We start from the raw sequence: 19697 nt of genomic DNA on the forward strand, positions 1-19697 counted from the left end.
TTGACCTTATCTCCGTCCATAAGAGACTTGCTTCTATTGGAGGTGAGTACTCTCATCTTCAGTATATGGCACTTCATGTCAAAGGCCGTGTCTAACTATGTCTGGAAATTAAGTACTAGTGACGGACAGGGGAAACATGGTCCTATGTATTGCTTCTAACTAATGGCGGGTGGTAACGGGTCACCCAAATATGACATATCCTCGGGTTCCCGCTTAACTGCCAAGTCACGTGAATCCGACCCCTTTAAAGAAATGCCCCCATCTAAGCACTCGGGGTACTGAGGCCAACTGTTCGACAACTGTTGACGCCTCTCGAACCAATTCTGGGAAGTCACTCTGCCATGCCCAGAGAAAGCTAATGGGTGCAACTAAAATGGGATGGGTAATGCGATTCTACAATTCGAAATCATGGACTGAACTGATACAAGTGTGGTCTATTACGTGTAAAACACAGCATATGTTAAATTAGAAAATTGGAGAACATTCGATACTATGAAGTAAAGCAAGTTAATTATTTCGGACTACCCACATGGTCACGTGGCACCTAATTTGCTACAGCTATGTTCTTTGGCCATTGGGAATTGCCAAAATAAGTATTAGACACTATGTATGACTGTCCGAAAATACATTTTGAACAATCCAATTGTACAATGTAGAGCGAAATATTTCACCTGAGAGATAAATTCCGCCTGATTAAAAGAATGGGGGCGTTTGCGTCTTCAGCTAAAAGCAAAAGGCATTCCATACGCTACTGATAAATAATGTTTAAAAATAATAACCCTTAAAATCCGTGTTGGGGGGGGGGGGGACGTTGACTGAGTAAAATAATGGTTAAGACATAGTAACACTACAACTTACCCATTTGATGTCATATTTGAAACTCGATCACAGTTCTGAACACAGACGGACAAATATGAAAACGCACCTTGTGTTCCCGCGCTTGTTCATCATACACCGGACACTGCTTTTATTAGAGACTTCTGTATTTCATTCTTAGATTACAACATATTTTGGCAGTAAGATTATCCATAAGGCGTTGAAAAGTTTATATCAAGTCTGTATATTACGAAATTAGTAATACTGAATACACATATCGAAAACAGTCAAAGCCGAAAGATTGTCCATGAATATGTTTAAACGGCGTCAGTCATTATCTTAATGTTTGTACTTTTACCCTTACATTCAGTTAATGATTGAATTAATAATTGAATGTATGACATGACGTACGAATGTTACGTATTGTACAACCTGTACGTATACAACAGTGTATTGTATTACATAATTGTATTGTATGTTATTGTATTGTTTGCAGTGCGTTGACTGGTATTGTATGCAGGGTAGCTGTATGTATTTCTGTGCATATATATGTGTATGTATATATCTGTTTGTAATATATGTCATATAGTTGTATGTATATATCTGTATGTGTATATGTCATATAGTTGTATGTATATATCTGTATGTGTATATGCGCGTATGTAATGTGAAATGTGTTTTTGTATGTATGTATGTATGTATGTGTGTGTGCGTGTGTGCGTGCGTGCGTGCGTGCGTGCGTGCGTGCGTGCGTGTAAGGGTGGGACAGGTAATCCGGATACCCGTCCCAGTCCCCTGGTCTGTTATGATCAAATGAATAATAGGTGTTTTGTACGTGGTTAAGATATTGAAAAACCCGAACTCTGGGCTGAAGAATATATTGCCATTCGTAACGAATTTGAAGGAATTAACTTAACGGGTATCAAGGTAGGGTCGGTTAATAGTGGGTGTGGTATAAAATTTGGACCCGTCTCTGTCCTATGTTGGAGGTAGAGGATTGGGGTGAGAGAGGACATATTTCTTGGTCATTGATTTACATTTCTTTCTGAGACAGGAATGGCCAGGTTCCGGCCTCAGGAGATAGGTAATGTTTTGCGACCATTACATAGTTGAAAGGTTATTAACAGAGAATTTCACAAAGTTCCAAGGGCTCCGCCCAAAAATATGAAAAGGTGGTCAGTACGTATTAAACAAGGCTAGAAGAACAAACACAAGTGATCTTATTCATTTAGAGGACCAGTATAACTTTTACTGTAACATTTTACTAAAACAGTCAAACCAAGTCCAATCTAAACTAAGAAATGAAAATGAAGATCATTTGAAGCAGGGCTAACGAGAAAGTCACACTAACAACCACGCACTTGTTTTCAAAAACAAACATGTATATTTACCTTTGAACTGCGTTTACATCCGACTGATATCTTCTTATTCTCCAACTTCATCAGTGTCTCGACAAAAATAGTCTCCGTTGTCACGTGACGGATGACGTTCGTGGTCACGTGACGTCGTTAGACAGTTGAAAGCTGGAGTCTGTGCTGGTGCCATGTGTGGTTTGGGAGGGTTGATGACTCCTCAGCCATTTGTCCCTCAAGCCAATAATAGTCGCTGTTCCACTGGAAATTGGATATTAGATAAGGTTTGCAATTTGAAGTTTAATGTGTTTAAAGGTTATTGTTGTATAACTGACTGATTTTAAGTTCAGAAACATGGCACTGTTCTAGTGGATTGGGTACTTGTAACATACTGGCATAGAGTGTTGTATTTGGCTATTGAAGTTACATACTGCATGTGTATAACACCTGTATTGTTCTGTTTCATTAATGGCACCGTGTTCAAACAGTTGGTGCGACTGATATACCTGATCTATGTCATTGTGGGCTGGTAGTAACATATGATTACTCACGAGTAATGTAAGTCATGTAAGAGTAATTATTGTAAGAGAGGTGTTCTGTGCAGCCACATGATGTCCTCAGAGCGTACCACAGAGTGATGCTCCACGTAATAACAGAGTGATATTACCATGTAAGTCATGTGAGAATGATGTTCCACATAATAACAGAGTGATGTTACCATGTAAATAATGTGAGAGTGATGTTCCATGTAACCGCATAATATTTCCATGTAATTGCAGAGTGATGTACCCATGTAACCACAGAAAGGTATCTCCATGTAATTACAGAGTGATGTTCCCATGTAACAACAGAGTGATATTTCCATGTAATTACAGAGTGATGTTCCCATGTAACAACAGAGTGATCTTCCTTCCAACAACAGAATGAGGTTCCCATGTAACCATTGAGTTATTTTCCCATGTCTGCCTGCTTCCGGACACATTATCTCAAAACACTTGGAAGTCTTGGGTTAAGCAGTCTCGGCACTGTTTGTCAACATTCATATCGTTTGTCTTCCGCTTTCAGCAATATGTGTACCTGTGTTGTCACTTCCACCCGTGAATCGACCCGTGAAGGTCCCGGGGTTAAATAGGCCTTCAGCAACCCATGCTTGCCATAAAAGGCGACGCAGCTTGTCGTAAGAGGCGACTAACGGGATCGGGTGGTCAGGCTCGCTGACTTGGTTGACGCATGTCATCGGTTCCCAATTGCGCAGATCGATGCTCATGTTGTTGATCACTGGATTGTCTGGTCCAGACTCGATTATTTACAGACCATATAGCTGTAATATTGCTGAGTGCGGCGTAAAACTAAACTCACTCACTCACTCACTCCACCCGTGAATCAGGCTTTAATATAAAACAATCAAGTGAATCATATTGTTTATGCTTACCTCAACATCTCCAAATCATGTTAATCATTCATTTTTGAAGCAATACAATGTAACTTATTTTGAAATACTGACCACGATCACGATCTGTAACACGGCTTTCTAATGGTGTTGAAATAGGGACCTACGCATCGCAGCCTTTGTCTGAATGAACATGAAATAGACAGCACATGCTGCACTCTGCCACGTTGAGAGTCACTATTCACCATTAATTACAACGCACAATCAATGATTGTAAACACGTATGCCCAGCTGGGCATGTTAATTGTTAACTCGATTCCCATTGCCGTGTTCAGTTATTGTAGCACGGTATGAATACTGTGTAGACAGTCATTGTATATGAAATGTGAAAAGATACTTCCCATGGAGCTACAGTTATATGTACCATAATGTACCATATTGTACATATGTCATGTATTGCTAATTCTATGCCCATGCTGTTGATTACTGGATTATTTGGTCCAGATTCCATTCTTTACACACCACCACCACATAGCTGAAATATTGCTTATGGCGGCGTTCAGCAACAAATCAACCAACCAAACAACCAACCACGCTAACGATTCATTGTCTGTATTACCTCCAGTAGGCAGATTACACTTCGGGGAATGTTCAGACTATGCCTTAGAGCAACAGGTACACATGTACGGCATGTACACGACATGCTATAGTTGGGGTGGAGGAAAGAGACGGGTATCAACCATGCACCCGATGTAAACGTGATGACTGTGGTGCAGGATATGGGATTTGTGGTACCGCACTGTCTGTTCTCATATTTCTGCTGTAATAGAGTGAGTGAGTATGGTTGCATGCCGCTTTTAGCAATACTGCAAAATAAAATGTCCTTCACTCCCTGGGCCAATCTGGGTAATTTAAACCGAAGTTTCTCCATGACAAGTGAACGCGTTTAACACTTGGCTCTCTGCCGTCATGAAGGATGCTGTACACCTTTGTTACAAACGATGAAAGCGGGGATTGACTTGATTTGGGTTTGGCTTCTGCGGTACCATCTTTTGTGTACCAATTGCAAACGCTAAAGATGGTTTCACATGACATATTAGGGCACACCTGAAAGCGAAAACAGTCCCGACTCAGTGGCAGTTGTCCTTGAAGGCAGCAATATATTGATAATCAAGCCTCATAGAACTGTAGTAGGTGATCTCTTAGGGAGTTCTCAAAAGACATGGAAAGATTTCTTTCTGTCTGAAAGACGTGACATTATTACTCTATTTGAAGCTTTCAAAACTTATTGAGATCAGAATGCATACAGTCTGGGCATACCAGGAAGTGAACCCATGTGCATGCAAAAGAATGTGTTGTTTTTTATTCAAAGACAGATGTTACACTGGAACTGATAATATGGAATGTCAATTTGATGACATTAAAAAGCCAGCTAAATCGTTAGCCTGTTGCTTTAATTATGTGTCTGTTTCTGTCAGATCATTGTATATGTGTTACAGTCAAAAGTTCTTAAACAGCTAAAAAGCCATGTGTGAATCTTTCTGTTTGATACTGTTATGGTTAATAATTTGCCGTGACAACAGGTATAAGAAATCCCATCGGAACCAGCAAAATATAATACAGACAAGTCTAAAATATTCAATATGTTTGTACTGAACAGAGAGCAAGATACACAGATTCACAATGGCGGTTTCATGTACAATACAAGTCTTGGTTTGAAGGTGAGAAACAGTAATACTGAATGTAACACGGCGAGCGGTCAGGCAGCGGTCATAAAGGTCGAGCGTTGACAGAGGCAGACAGTTTGATGTACTCCAGTTATCCGAGTATGTGTCCTGAAGACATAGTGTCTATTTCTCAATAAATAATTTCTTTGATGATTGTCAAATTTCCTAGAAAATAACAACTGGATGTTCAGTTCCTGAATCATCCTCTTGAATCAGGACAGCACCTGCACCTACATCACTTGCATCAGTTTGCAACTTCATTGCTTTCTCAAAATTAGGTGCCTGCAATACTGGAGAATTCATGACTATGACTTTTTCAAATGCAGTCTGACAACTGCTATTCCACTGAAATTTTACCTTTTCCCCAGAAGGTTGGTAAGTGGTAAGACAACATCTGAGACATTTTTGACAAAATTTTCTGTAATAGCCTGCCATACCCAAGAATCTTATGAGTTCTCTCTTAGACTTAGGTACTGAAAAATGTGCAATTGCTTCAACTTTAGCCTGAACTGGCTGTACCTAGCCCCAAAATATGCCCTAAAAATTCAACTTGTGCCTTCCCAAATTCACACTTGGCTAGATTCACAGTCAGTTTTGCTTCAGAAGTCTTTCGAAGAAAGCACGAGTTCTTTTCAGATGGTATTCCCACTCCATGTCATAACTGATGACATGATCCATGTAAGCCTCAACTCTGTCAAGACCAGATGTCACATTGTTGACGAGCCCCTGGAATGTCGCTGGTGCATTCTTCAGACCAAACAGCATCACTTTGTATTGATACAGTCCATCTGGTGTAGCAAATGCCGATATTGTCTTTGCAATCTTTGGAATCTGCCAGAAGCTCTTCAGTATTCAGTAAGTCCAACACAGTTATATATAGAGCTTGACCAATGCCATAAATGCAAGCGTCCACTCTCGGAATTGGATATGAGTCAGTTCGTGAGGGTGCAGTTACAGCTTTCATGTCAGCACTGGAGCGCCAACCACCTCCACCATTCTTCGGCACAAGAACACATGGTGAACTATACAGACTGTCACTGGGTTCCATAATGTCATTGCCCAGCATGTATTTCACTTCCTTCCACAGGTCATCAAATTTCACATTGCTAACACCACCATCCATGTTCGCCGTTGTCATTAGTACAATCGGTAACTGGGGAGAGTGTGGAAATACAATTGAGATGTTTGGTTTCTAACCTGTCATGATATTTCTTAATCATGTTTACATGACACAACCTCTTTTGTTTAAGACGGCCAAGCGTCGAGACGAGATAGGCTGTGTCGATAACCTTTTTGTCAACAGCATATGGACCTTGATATCTTGCTCTCTGTGGTTGACCAGGAATGGGAAGTAAAACTAACACTTTCTCACCACAAGTGAAAGTTGTTTTTTTTCTGGCCAACTCACTTGCTTTTCAAAGTCTGTCTCGAAATGTAGACACATAGTCTAAAGGACTTCGGGACTGTCGTTGTGTCATTGTTCTTTTAAATGTGACCAAATACAAGCTCAAAGGGGCAAAAACCATAAACCAGTTTTCTGAACTGACTCTCTGACAGCAAACAATAACAAATGCACACCCTCATCCCAATCTTTCTCTGTCTCAAAACAGTAAGTTTTGATCATATTCTTCAAAGTTTGATGAAATCTCTCAAAGCTCCTGCGATTCTGGATGATATGCACTAGACTTAACTTGCTTAATACCTAACTGGTACATAGCTTGTTGAAACACCTTAGACATTGAGCCTTGGTCAGTCTGAACAACACCTGGCAACCAAACTAAGGTGAAACACTTGATCAAAGCCTTCACAATCACAGGAGCAACAATCCTTCGAAGTGGAATTGCTCCAGGAAATCTGGTAGAAGCAAACATAATAGTGAGTAAATACTGATTACCAGACTTTGTCTTAGGTAGTGGACCAACACAATCAATAATAACTCCACTGAAAGGTTTCTCAAAAGGTTTTAAGGGAGCTGAACGAATCTTCTGATTTGGTGTTCAAACAATTTGGCATGCATGACAGGTCTTACAAAATTCAAACACATCTTGTCTCAAACTGGGTCAAAGGAAATGTGCAAAAAATTTCTCACAAGTTTTGCTTACTCCCAGATGAGCTGCCATGGGACTTTCATGTGCCATTGAAAGTATACATGTTTCTGAAACACTTTCGGTTTCCATTCATCCTCCGCAGGAACATCCGGCGACCTATATTTCCCCATCAGAACACCATCCTTCTGGTAATAACAAACTGGAACCTTGCTTACCTCTTCAAAAGAAAGAGCCTTACTAGCCAACTTCTGCACTTCAACATCCTCACTCTGTGCACTAATAAGCTGCTCTCTGGAAAGAATGTGATCACCACCTGACAAACTATCAGACTTATCAAAAAGACTTGAAGAGCTGCTACTCTTTGATGATAAGTCATAGGTCTCTACCCCTCGTGACAATACAGATAAGGATCGCGTCACGCGTAACACTGGTTACAGTGTGTTAAGCCCATTTCTGGTGTCCCCCGCCGTGATGTTGCTTGAATAGTGCTAAAAGCGGCGTAAAACTACACTCACCCTCTCAGTCACTCACGATAAGAATCTGAGGTCCAGACCGTACGATATAGTCTAAGTATCTGATGGATAACAATACATAAGATTGATAAGTCTAAGTATCTGTTGAAAAAATACATTTGGACTTGAGGAACAAGAGCGTTAACAGTTCCACAATTAGGGCAGGCGTGATAACAAGACTTACAAGATGTTTTTGACGCACTTAGTTTTCTCCAGGGATCAGCTAGCTGGGGTGCAATAATATAACAGCGTCAATCTTATACACCATAGAGCCTCCTATACACAAGCCTGCAGTTCCCTTCTGATATTATTCACTTCGACTTCAAATTATCCCTTGATGAGTAACACGTGTTGGTAGAGTTTCTTGACAAAACACATTATTGAAATATTGAAATCTTACTGCAAACTGCCAACACAGGATAGAACCTAGAACGACATTGTAAGAAGTGGTCAAGCCGTGGAAGAAAATCTTGCAGTTATCACCTTGCACCCGAAACAAGATTTGAATGTGGATTTTACGAGCACCTCATATGAAAAATGTGTCTCCAAAGAAAGACAGATGTTCTGTGTAATAAAATGAAAGAGTGGGTGAGTTTAGTTGAACGAAACTCTCAGCAATATTCCAGCTATATGGCAGCGACATGTACATAATAGAGTCTAAACAAGACCATCCACTGATCAACGGCATGAGCACCTATTTGCGCAATTGGGAACCGATAACGCGTCGACAAAGTCAGCAAGCCTGACCACCCGATCCCTTTAGTCGCCTCTTACAAGTATACACATAAGGTCGCCTTTTAAAAGTTTGGCGGAGATCACCAATTACTATTATTCAGGCTAGAGTGAAGGACTTTTGTAAAATGGGACTCATTACGACAAGCCTGAAACAGGTCGCTACCCATGAACTTTCGCCTCATTACTAAACATGTTCGTTCTGTAAATGATGATATCAGATATCAACTGTTCAAACATCAGTGTATATAGATAACTCAGATCCCATCTCACTAGAAACAAACTGAAACTGATTTTCTAGTAAGATGGTTTACAAAATACCCCAGCAGACGAACACATTTGATATGGAAACAATAAATGACTAAGGTATCCGATTACATAACACATTGTCATGGGATATCAGTCATATGTTCTGTATAGTCGGCTAGCATAGTGATCCGATAGTAATTATTCCACGCTGTTTGAACAAATATAACCAATTTAGGGAGACTTTAGAAGCCTGAATAGAAAGGTGAACACGAGAAAGATGAAAAGTTTGAAACAGTGCAAGATGCCATCGGTGATTATGAATATCAACGAGGCGCTAACATTACCCACACGCAGCTTCTCAAACATTGGAAGGGATATAACCCGACCTTCACCATCCGTATCACCGCATCTGAAGACGATGCCAGAAAGACAGCTGAAGACAGCAAGTTTTGGCTAGATGGAGTCAGATGCAGAGAATGGGTTCCAAGCAGACAATGGTACGGAAACGATTATAAGTCGACATGACTAATATGAACATGGCATTATTTATAAAATTGACTTCCCTTCTCACGACCTTCCAATTACTTACGTGGAATGTGAGAGGGGTTATGTACGGAACAAAGTACCTTACAGAAGAACTAAGAAAATGTGATGTTGTCTTTGTATGTGAACACTGGCTGCAATCGCATAATGAACATTTCCTTGAATCCATAAACGGTGATTTTAATGTGTTCTCTAAATGCTCACAACAACATGAAGGTAATCGACGTGGACCTGGCGGCGTCTGATTCTTCATACGCTCTGGTATAAGTCAATCTATGCGACAGATTGACACACCGAGTGACAGGATAGTAGCAGTTGAAATCAAGTTTACCTCACAAAGCTTATTCCTACTGGGTACCCACCTCCCGTCGTCCTGTTCCTGATAGTGCCTATACAGAAGCTCTTAATGACGTCATGGCACTGTATGACATTTATTCTCAGATTGGCACAACCATAATTATAGGAGAGTTTAATCCGGACCTACGACAAAAAGTGCGTAGACACTGCATGCTAGACATTTGTGGCGAGCTGTGAACGAGAGACATCTATCTTCTGTTATACCTCTACAAGACAACATGGTGTACTCCTTCTGCAACAAAAGTGGAACTGCCAAATCGTTGATAGACTACATATTCATGAGAGAGGACACCATGGGCAGTGTGTTAACCTACTGCATAGATACCAACGCTTTATTCTCAGTATCGGACCACCTGTCTGTGATGATGACCTTCAATGTTCTACCAGAACCAGCTCGTTCTAGTGGATATAGACTGAACTGGCGTAAAGCAAGCTGTGATGAAAAGACTCCCTACCGCTATGAAACAGAAAATTGTTTCCGTGGACTAGATTCTACCCCTGATAGTTATTCATGTGTAAGTGACTGTATTGAAGCACACAATGAGCACATTACCCAGTGTCTTCTAGCAGCAGCTGTTACATACATTCCAGTACCGTCTTTTCGACCATATCTTACCCTGGCTGGAAGAGAGACAACATCAAACCCCTTCATGTTGATATGCGAAGAAAACGCAAGACTTTGGTAGAAAATGGTAAACAACGCTCAAAAGATGATGTTACATATGTACAATATAAACAAGCAAAGTCTATGTTCAGAAGAATGTTTAGAACATCTAAGCGAAAATCTGAAAATGAAAAGCTACAAGAAGTTTATAATGCTACTGAATTGGGCATAAACGACTTTTTAGAACATACAAAGGATTGAAAAACAAAAAGGGGCACATAAGGACCCTAACTTTTGAGTCTCAAATTAGCAGCACTTCTCAAGAGATATGTAACACATTTGGCAAATATTTCAATAAACTAGTAACACCTTCTGAACTATACGATTATGATCATGACTTTGAAAAGGGTGTCTGTGAGGAACTTTCTGCTATTGTTCATGACAAGTAAGATGTTTTTCAAGAAAAATTGGATACTCCATTTACAAGTGATGAAATCGTCTCTTCATTGAAACTCCTTAAGAATGGCAAATCTCCTGGCCCCGATCTTTTGTATAATGAGCACTTAAAGTATGCAGGCAGGTGCTTGACATCCCAGCTCTGTGTCCTGTTTAATACCATCTTGAAGTATGGGTATATTCCAGAGATATATAATTTTGGACATATCATACCAATACATAAAGGGAAAGGGAAAAGTAAACGTGACCCCTTCAATTACCGTGGGATAACCCTTACATCAACAATAGGTAAACTATTTGAACGTGTCATTTTGTCTAGAATTGAAAGATGGGCTTCACTTAAGCTAAGTCACTATCCACATCGCCTCCAGTTTGGGTTTCGGAAAAATCTTAGAGCTGATACAGCCGCACTGACCTTGATAGAAACCATATCTTACTTTAGAGAAAGAAAATCTCCAGTCTTGTGTGTATTTCTCGATAATGAAAAGGCCTTTGACCGAGTTTTCCGGGATGGATTGTTTCTTAAACTGTGTAACCTCGGGATAAGAGGTAGAACCTGGAGACTATTTCGAATGTGGTACTTGTCCATGCAATCATGTGTTTCCTCCGCTGGTCTCCTGTCTGATGTCTTTACAGTTAGGCAGGGTGTAGGGCAGGGGAGAGTGATTTCAGCTTGGCTATTCAGCCTATACATCAACGATCTAATACAGATTTTAGATAACTCAGGCTAGGTCTCCAGCTTCCATGGGGACACTGTCCAGGTATTCTTCTTGCTGACGATACTGCTTTAACCTCCAGCAATCCACGTAATTCCCAGATTCTTCTTGAAGTTGTATATGATTATGGTGCGAAGTGGAAGTTGAAGTATAACGTCAGTAAAAGCGCCTTGCTTGTATTCAATACAGACAGATCTCTTTCACCAGTTAGTCTGTACCCTAGTTCTGTGGCGATCCCTCTCACGCAGTATGTTACGTATACTGCAGTTCAGCTGTCTTCATGTAATAAAGCATGTGATAGAACAATGTCATCTTGTGAAAAAGCCCGTAAACTAGTTAATATGTATCATGACCTTGGCTTGTGCTATGGTTCACTCAACCCTGTTAGTGCTTGTCGTATATGGAACAATGTCATTTTACCATGTGCTTTATACGGCTGCACTGTCTGGAGCAGCTTAACATCAAAAGAATTGGACATGGAGTCAACGCAAAGATGTTTGTAGAAAGGTACAAGGCCTTCCCAGACGCACTGCTTCTCCTGTGGTTATAGATACCCTGGGTCATTTGCCAGTTCAACGGTATATAGAAAATTCTTGTTTGCTTATGTTTGGTAGAATCTGCCGTCTAAACAATGCCTATGTTGTTAAGCAATTATTTCTCCACCGTCTATTTGAATCCAGATGTATGATCATCACTGGTATATCCCCATCACCTATCCTGTACATGGTTAATCTCGTGAACAAGTATAGTTTGTCTGACGTAATTAATACGTATATCACAACAGGCGTTATATGCTCCAAAGCAAAATGGAGTGATAGTGTTAAATCCAGAATCTGTGGCGCTTATGAGAGTTTGCTGTGCCATCAGGTAACAGTGAGAGAGGATCTCTCCAGATATTGCCTTATCCGAGAGCCTTTTAATCCAAGTAGACTGTGGGAACTAGCCCTGATCAATAAGCCCAAATTTTACAAAATATCTCATATTATTCACACTGGCTGTAAAAAGATTGAATCCGGAGAGTGTATATGCGGAATAGTAGCTTCTAATATTGTTAAACATGTTATTATGTCCTGTACACATCTTAATGATTTGAGAAATGAAATGTTTGAAAGGATATGTGATATTATACCAATATCTGATTTTGTTGAATTCTGTGAACATGATGATGATGTAATTATTGCTGACTTGCTTGGTGGATGACTTGCTTGAGAGGCATATTTCAGAAGTTGAAAGTAAATAGGATAACTGTATATGGATGACAACTTCTTTAATACTTGAACACGACGTTTCGATACAGGTTCTTGTATCGTTTTCACACTTTGAAAACGATACCATAACCTGTATCGAAACGTCGTGTTCAAGTATTAAAGAAGTTGTCATCCATATACAGTTATCCCATTGCTTGGTGGATCTTAAGTTGTTTCAAAGGCATTTAGAAGTTGGAGGAATCAAACTAAAAGTACTTTATGGTTCAACTTCTTTATTATACAAGGTCACAACGTTTCGAGACAGATTCTAGTCTCTTCTTCAGGTGGGGTGAGGATAAAACTAACTACTTCAAAAAACGGAAGCCATTGCAATCAAGCGGAACAAGCCCTCAATCAACAGAGACGGAGGTGTTTACTTACCCAATACATGGAACCACCTTATCCTCAGTGACTAATCTTTATCCAAACATCTTTATCAACACAAGCCTGCACACCAATCAGTTGAAGCCTGTACATAAGTTGAAGCCTGTACATCAATCAATCGAAGCCTGCACATCAATCAATACAAACCTGTATATCTTGTTACCCATTGTTATCGGTCTACTGTTATGTGTATATATACTACAACCCTTTAGTTTTATCCTCACCTCACCTGAAGAAGAGACTAGAATCTGTCTCGAAACGTTGTGACCTTGTATAATAAAGAAGTTGAACCATAAAGCACTTATAATTTGGTGGATCTTGTACAACATCTGGTAAGTTAAAGGTGACCGAATGGAAAAATGTAATGTTTTTAGTGGCTGATTTTATATCTATCTGCCACTCTAAAATATCTGCACAATCAACTGTCTATTGATTCATTGTATATTTAACTTGGCAAAATCTTGTAATATATAATAATATTCATACACTTGGAGGAAATAAAGATAACCTATCTATCTATGAAAAATCTTTCTCCAAAGAAAGACAGATGTTCCATATAATAAAATTAAAGAGTGGGTGAGTTTAGTTGAACGGAACACTCAGCAATATTCCAGCTATATGGCAGTGACATGTACATAATAGAGTCTAAACCAGACCATTAACTGATCAACGGCATGAGCATCGATTTGCGCAATTGGGAACCGATAACGCGTCGACCTGGTCAGTAAGCCTGACCACCCGATCCCGTTAGTTGCCTCTTACAAGTATACACATATAGTCGCCTTTTAAAAGTTTTATGGCAAGCATGGGTTGCAGAAGGCCTAGTCTACCCAGTCTACTGAAAGTACAGAAGACAGATTGGCGGAGATCACCAATTACTGTTATTCAGCCTAGAGTGAAGGACTTTTGTAAAATGGGACTCATTACGACAAGCCTGAAACAGGTCGCTACCCATGAACTTTCGCCTCATTACTAAACATGTTCGTTCTGTAAATGATGATATCAGATATCAACTGTTCAAACATCAGTGTATATAGATAACTCAGATCCCATCTCACTAGAAACAAACTGAAACTGATTTTCTAGTAAGATGGTTTACAAAATACCCCAGCAGACGAACACATTTGATATGGAAACAATAAATGACTAAGGTATCCGACTACATAACACATTGTCATGGGATATCAGTCATATGTTCTGTATAGTCGGCTAGCATAGTGATCCGATAGTAATTATTCCACGCTGTTTGAACAAATATAACCAATTTAGGGAGACTTTAGAAGCCTGAATAGAAAGGTGAACACGAGAAAGACAGACAGCTATTTGGATATACATTAACACTGTAAATGGTATCGACCATCTGACACTGCAGTTTCATGACCGATAGAAATAGTTTGCAAACATATAATTTGTCTTCCTAGTCCACAGGGAAATATGCGGTTTAATATCACTCATAACTGCCTAAAATAACATTCGAATTTCACCTTTAAAAGTCCACTAGGACTTTTCCTGAGTGGACCAAATTGCATGTTATCGTTGGACATGATAACAACACGCGATACTAATATTCAAACAGTATACACGGGAACTATTTTCAATTGCGGTACGTTGTGTCAATGCTCAAACGTTAAATAATACATTGCATCTATTTTGCATGAATGATTCCCAGATACAATAGCACGTTGGAAGTCAAATTAGTAATGTACACGTTTTTTATAATGGTAATATTTCGGATTACACTTTCACAGTAAAGTACAGATTCTAGCACTTTTGGTGGGTTGTGTCCCATCCCAATCTCAATCCAACAGAACATGTTCTTAGGCAGAATAGTCCTGTGAGATCCTCCAGTGCAAAATCCTGCCCGTGAATGGAACGCAAAACCTCCCCGTGAAATTCAACGTCTGATATAGTCAATGAAGACGGTCAGGGAATTTATTGCAGTTGGCGGAGATGATTCCAGATACTGACAGTGTGCTCTGTCATCAATATTTTTTGAGGATTGCATGGCAGAATCTTGATAATAACCGCACTTTCCAATGTCACACAACACTACAAACTGAGTCAATGCCAAGTTTGACATGGATTTTCTGCATTGTTTGTTTTGCTGAATACGTTACACGTTTATTTCTACTTTTTGCGTTTAGATTTGTCATTTGATTGTTTGTCAAACGTATTGAAATCACCGAAAATAATACAACATTTTAGCATGGCATGTTTTGTGCATTTTGCGACGTCGGAAAAAGACGACACTGGTTTGCTGACTGGTATATATCTCACCTAATTTCCATTGACTTTGTAAGAGGTCTCGGCTTCTATGTCAGAATTCAACACTCTTTAGACAAAACATAAAATGAATGCTTTTACCACTGAAATAGTGTCCTGAATATATAACTATTAGACGGTTTTACTGTCGTATTGTGAGCAACACGCGCACCCGTCTGGCATCAATTTAGCGTAAATGAGAAATTATATTTCACAACACCTGAATATTCATTGAATATTCATTGAATATTCATTGAATGCAATGAAAGGTACAAAGGTCATAAGTATGTAATGAAAGGTACAAAGAGGTCGCTTTTTTATGTATGGAACTATTAGAATATGGACGTTAGTTTGTCCAAATTAAGATATGACCTGGTGTATATATTTTCAAACAATTTTCGTATAAGTATTGTTTGAGTTAGATATCCTGCCACCACAATATGTTTTAACAGAATTTGAATTGATTGTATGATCGAAAACAATGACAATGAATCATAAAACGTTTTTGACAAACTCGCACCTGGTCAATCACTTTTCACAAGTGTTTTGTCTATAAAAACGACACAAACAAATTCAATGAACAAGACAATTCCTTTAAATATGTGTGCCTATACACTTCATAAAATATACAAATCATTTTCAGATTTTGAAAGACCTTAATATTATAACCCTGATCACACAACGTTTCATCAAGATTGTTATCACGCTCTTTTTATTCGACGTACAAGAGCATGTTTGTTTATATATCTAAAGTTCTGACATAAAGACACCAAGCAAAGTTATTATGGACGTCAGCACAGTCTCAATAACGGCAGAAACAAAGACAAATTAGAGATGAAACCTACATGAATGGATCACAAGATTACCGACAAGCTGTCTGCTTGCTGAAATATTTCTCTACATAATGAGGCAGCTGACACGGAAGTGATCCCTCATGTCACAGAGCCACGTGTACACGTCAATGTCAGAATGTCAAATTTGAAAGATAAGGCGGCTTCACTGGTCTCTTGCAGTTCTACATCAAGTGACTGTATTAGATATCATGTTTTTTTGAAATACTTGTACCACTGTAAGCCTTTGTAATTTTACCAGTTTCGACAGATGTTATGTATATGTAATAATCAGTTATTGGTCAAGTGGGGAACATGCAGACTGCTATTGAAATTACCTGGTCATGAGTCAAGGCCATGTTAGTTATGGATCAAGGTCAGAGCTTGTTCTGAGGTGATACTGACAGAGATGCCCATAGTAACTATGTACAGTGATTAAGCAGGACTCGTCACTTGATTTGTCCAGACGTCCCTCTTCGTGGGAATTATTAATCCAGAACTGGTCAGTCATTCATTTTCATAATATATTGTATATGTATATCATTCATAATTATTCTTACTACACTTGCAACATCTGACTTAATGTATGCTGTCTTTGACTCTGTCCTATTTAAGACATTTTGATTCTATCGTATGATCTTCATTTCGTCACAATTCATTTGGAGGTCATGTGTCGATTCAACGTGTTCAGTATCTGGTTTAACATGTATCAAAACTGATTGAAAAACAGAGCAGTACCATACTTCCCTCAGTCCGAGCACATCGGCAAATGGGACACGCAATACTTTACATGCCGCTGGACAGAGCTACACAGGGAGGTTTTCACTTTTCATGATAATACTTACCAATTTACATAGTTTCTTTTGGACAGACGGGTTCTGGCAGTTAAATGTAAATAATTGCAGTCATATTTGCCTAATATAATCACGTATTTGCCCTTTCGAACAATGTTTAATGTACATTGTCCTTTGTTCATTGAAATATTTACAAATGAAATTTTGTGGAAATCATCTCCAATGCCATGTAACGGAGTTCTATTCCATGTTTCATGACATTGTGTTCCTTAAAAACATTAGTAATGTTCATTTGTGCATTACAGCATTTCAGTACCCATGAATATCTAAGCCTAAATTCTGTCGAACTTTTGAACTTCTCGCAAACATTCCATGAGTCAACGTGAACTATCATGAAGGGGCAATCACAGCCGTTCGTTCGGCGCACTACGCTTCAGGTTTTTGCTTTAGGGTGTTTTGCCCAAAACTAAATACAACCACTCCAGCTTTGTGGTGTTCTGAATATAATGTATCTAATCACAGCCTATTGTCGGGATTCAGTGTATCACATCACAGTCCATTGTCTCGAGATTCAGTGTATCTGATCACAGCCCAGTGTCGGGAGATTCAGTGCATTTGGTCACAGCCCATTGTCTCGAGATTCAGTGAATCTAAACACAGCTCATTGTCAGGAGATTCAGTGAATCTAAACACAGCTCATTTTCGGGAGATTCAGTGTATCGGAACACTGTCCATTGACATCAGTGATATACCTATTGGTTGCCACGGCACTATGGCCATCAGTGATATCCCTATTGGTTGCCACGGCACTATGGCCATCAGTGATATGCCTATTGGTTGCCGCGGCACTATGGCCATCAGTGATATTGTAATGGCTACTATGACACTGTGATAATCATTGACAATCCTGAATACCATGATACTGTGATAATCAGGGATAGTCCTTCAAGTTACCATGACACTATGACAATCGGGGATAGTCCTTCTGGTTACCATCCCTCTGTGATAATTAGGGACAGCTCTTCTGGTTACCATGACACTGTGATAATCAGGGATAGTCCTTCTGGTACTATGATACAATGATAATAAGGAATAGTCTTTCGGGTAACCATGATACTGTGATAATCAAGGATAGCTCTTCTGGTTACCATGACAGTGTGATAATCAGGGATAATACTTCTGATTACCATGATACAGGGATTGGGAAAGAGAACTTTGACAGTAGGCCATTTTCAGGATTATTAGCCATTTCCTGAATTTTGAATGGGCCACTGCCCTTGTATCAATGGTAAACTTCCAAATTTTAATGGACCATTTTTCATTCTAATGTGCAAAATGGCCCCTGCCTTTCCCAATCCTTGCATGATATCATGATACTTTGGGATAGCTCTTCCGGTTACCATGACCCTGTGATAATCAGGGATAGTCCCTCAGGTTACTATGATACTATGCCAATCACGGATAGCACTTCTGGTTACCATGACACTGTGATGATCAGGGATATTCACGAAATAAATCAAGTATTTTTGTCCTAAAGATAAAAAAGTGGCTTAACAAACTTTCACCATAATACTGAGAAAGGGACAGCCAGGTGTGCGAGAAAGGATGGAGAATGCACAGCAAAACTGTGTCGACATTTTTGTGCACGTGCTTCCCGGGCTGTCCCTTTCTCTGCACTCCTCCCTCGTAACAAACAGTGAACTTTGCCAATATATTAAACAGCTGTGCTATTTTTAAGACTAAAATTCTGCCAAAACCTCACAGAGTTGGTATGATGTTTTGATTATGATCAGCGTTTCATTGACAATGTTATGCTTATTAGTTTTCCAGTTAGATTGCAGTTCATCAGTCCGCTTTTGAGCCAAACAGATCGTATAGCCCTTTCACTGACGTCCCCATAAAGCGAGAGTGTGCATTCATTCGTCAACAAACCTCATTAAAAGTGCTGGTAAATTACTCTGTGGTGGAAGGTGTACCAAGGCTGGTGCACTGACGTGTACATTTGTTTCTGGTTGCCATTCGGCGAGTACATTACGTCAGATGCACATCAGTGAGTCTTGGCCTTTTGATACACAATACTACATAGTACTATGCTGTATTGCTATATACTGCACTATGCTATACTGTGATATACTACATTACGCTGTGCTGTGATAAACTGCACTATGCTGTACTGTGATATACTGCACTATGTTGTACCGTGGTAACAGCTGGCAACGTCAGTTTCATAATGTGAGAGTACAATATTAGACAATAACTCTGTCGATAACCCCTGGATATGACTAGTACGATCGATATGACTCTCGTGTCTTCGAATTATATTGCGTATATTACCATGATTAAGTTCATCTTAAATGTTTTTAACTAATATGTATTAACACTTGTATCACGTTGATTCTACTTGATTCATCCCCATCTATCACATTGCCAAACATTGTGCTCCACATCTATCATATCATCAACCATTGTTTATTAGAGTACTGAATGCGTTCATGTGAGCTTTTGAACTATAGCATTAGAACGCATGTGTGTGTGTGTGTGTGTGTGTGTGCGCGCGATTATCAGACAATTTTCAAGACCTCCGCTAAACATTTGAATTTCATTTGATATTGTCATATTTAGCGTCAGCATTGCCCGTGAGAATATAATTGAACACGAACAAGTTGTAATCTCTAAAA

The sequence above is a fragment of the Haliotis asinina genome, chromosome 8 (genome assembly GCF_037392515.1).
Source record: "Haliotis asinina isolate JCU_RB_2024 chromosome 8, JCU_Hal_asi_v2, whole genome shotgun sequence".
Taxonomy (NCBI): Eukaryota; Metazoa; Mollusca; class Gastropoda; order Lepetellida; family Haliotidae; genus Haliotis; species Haliotis asinina.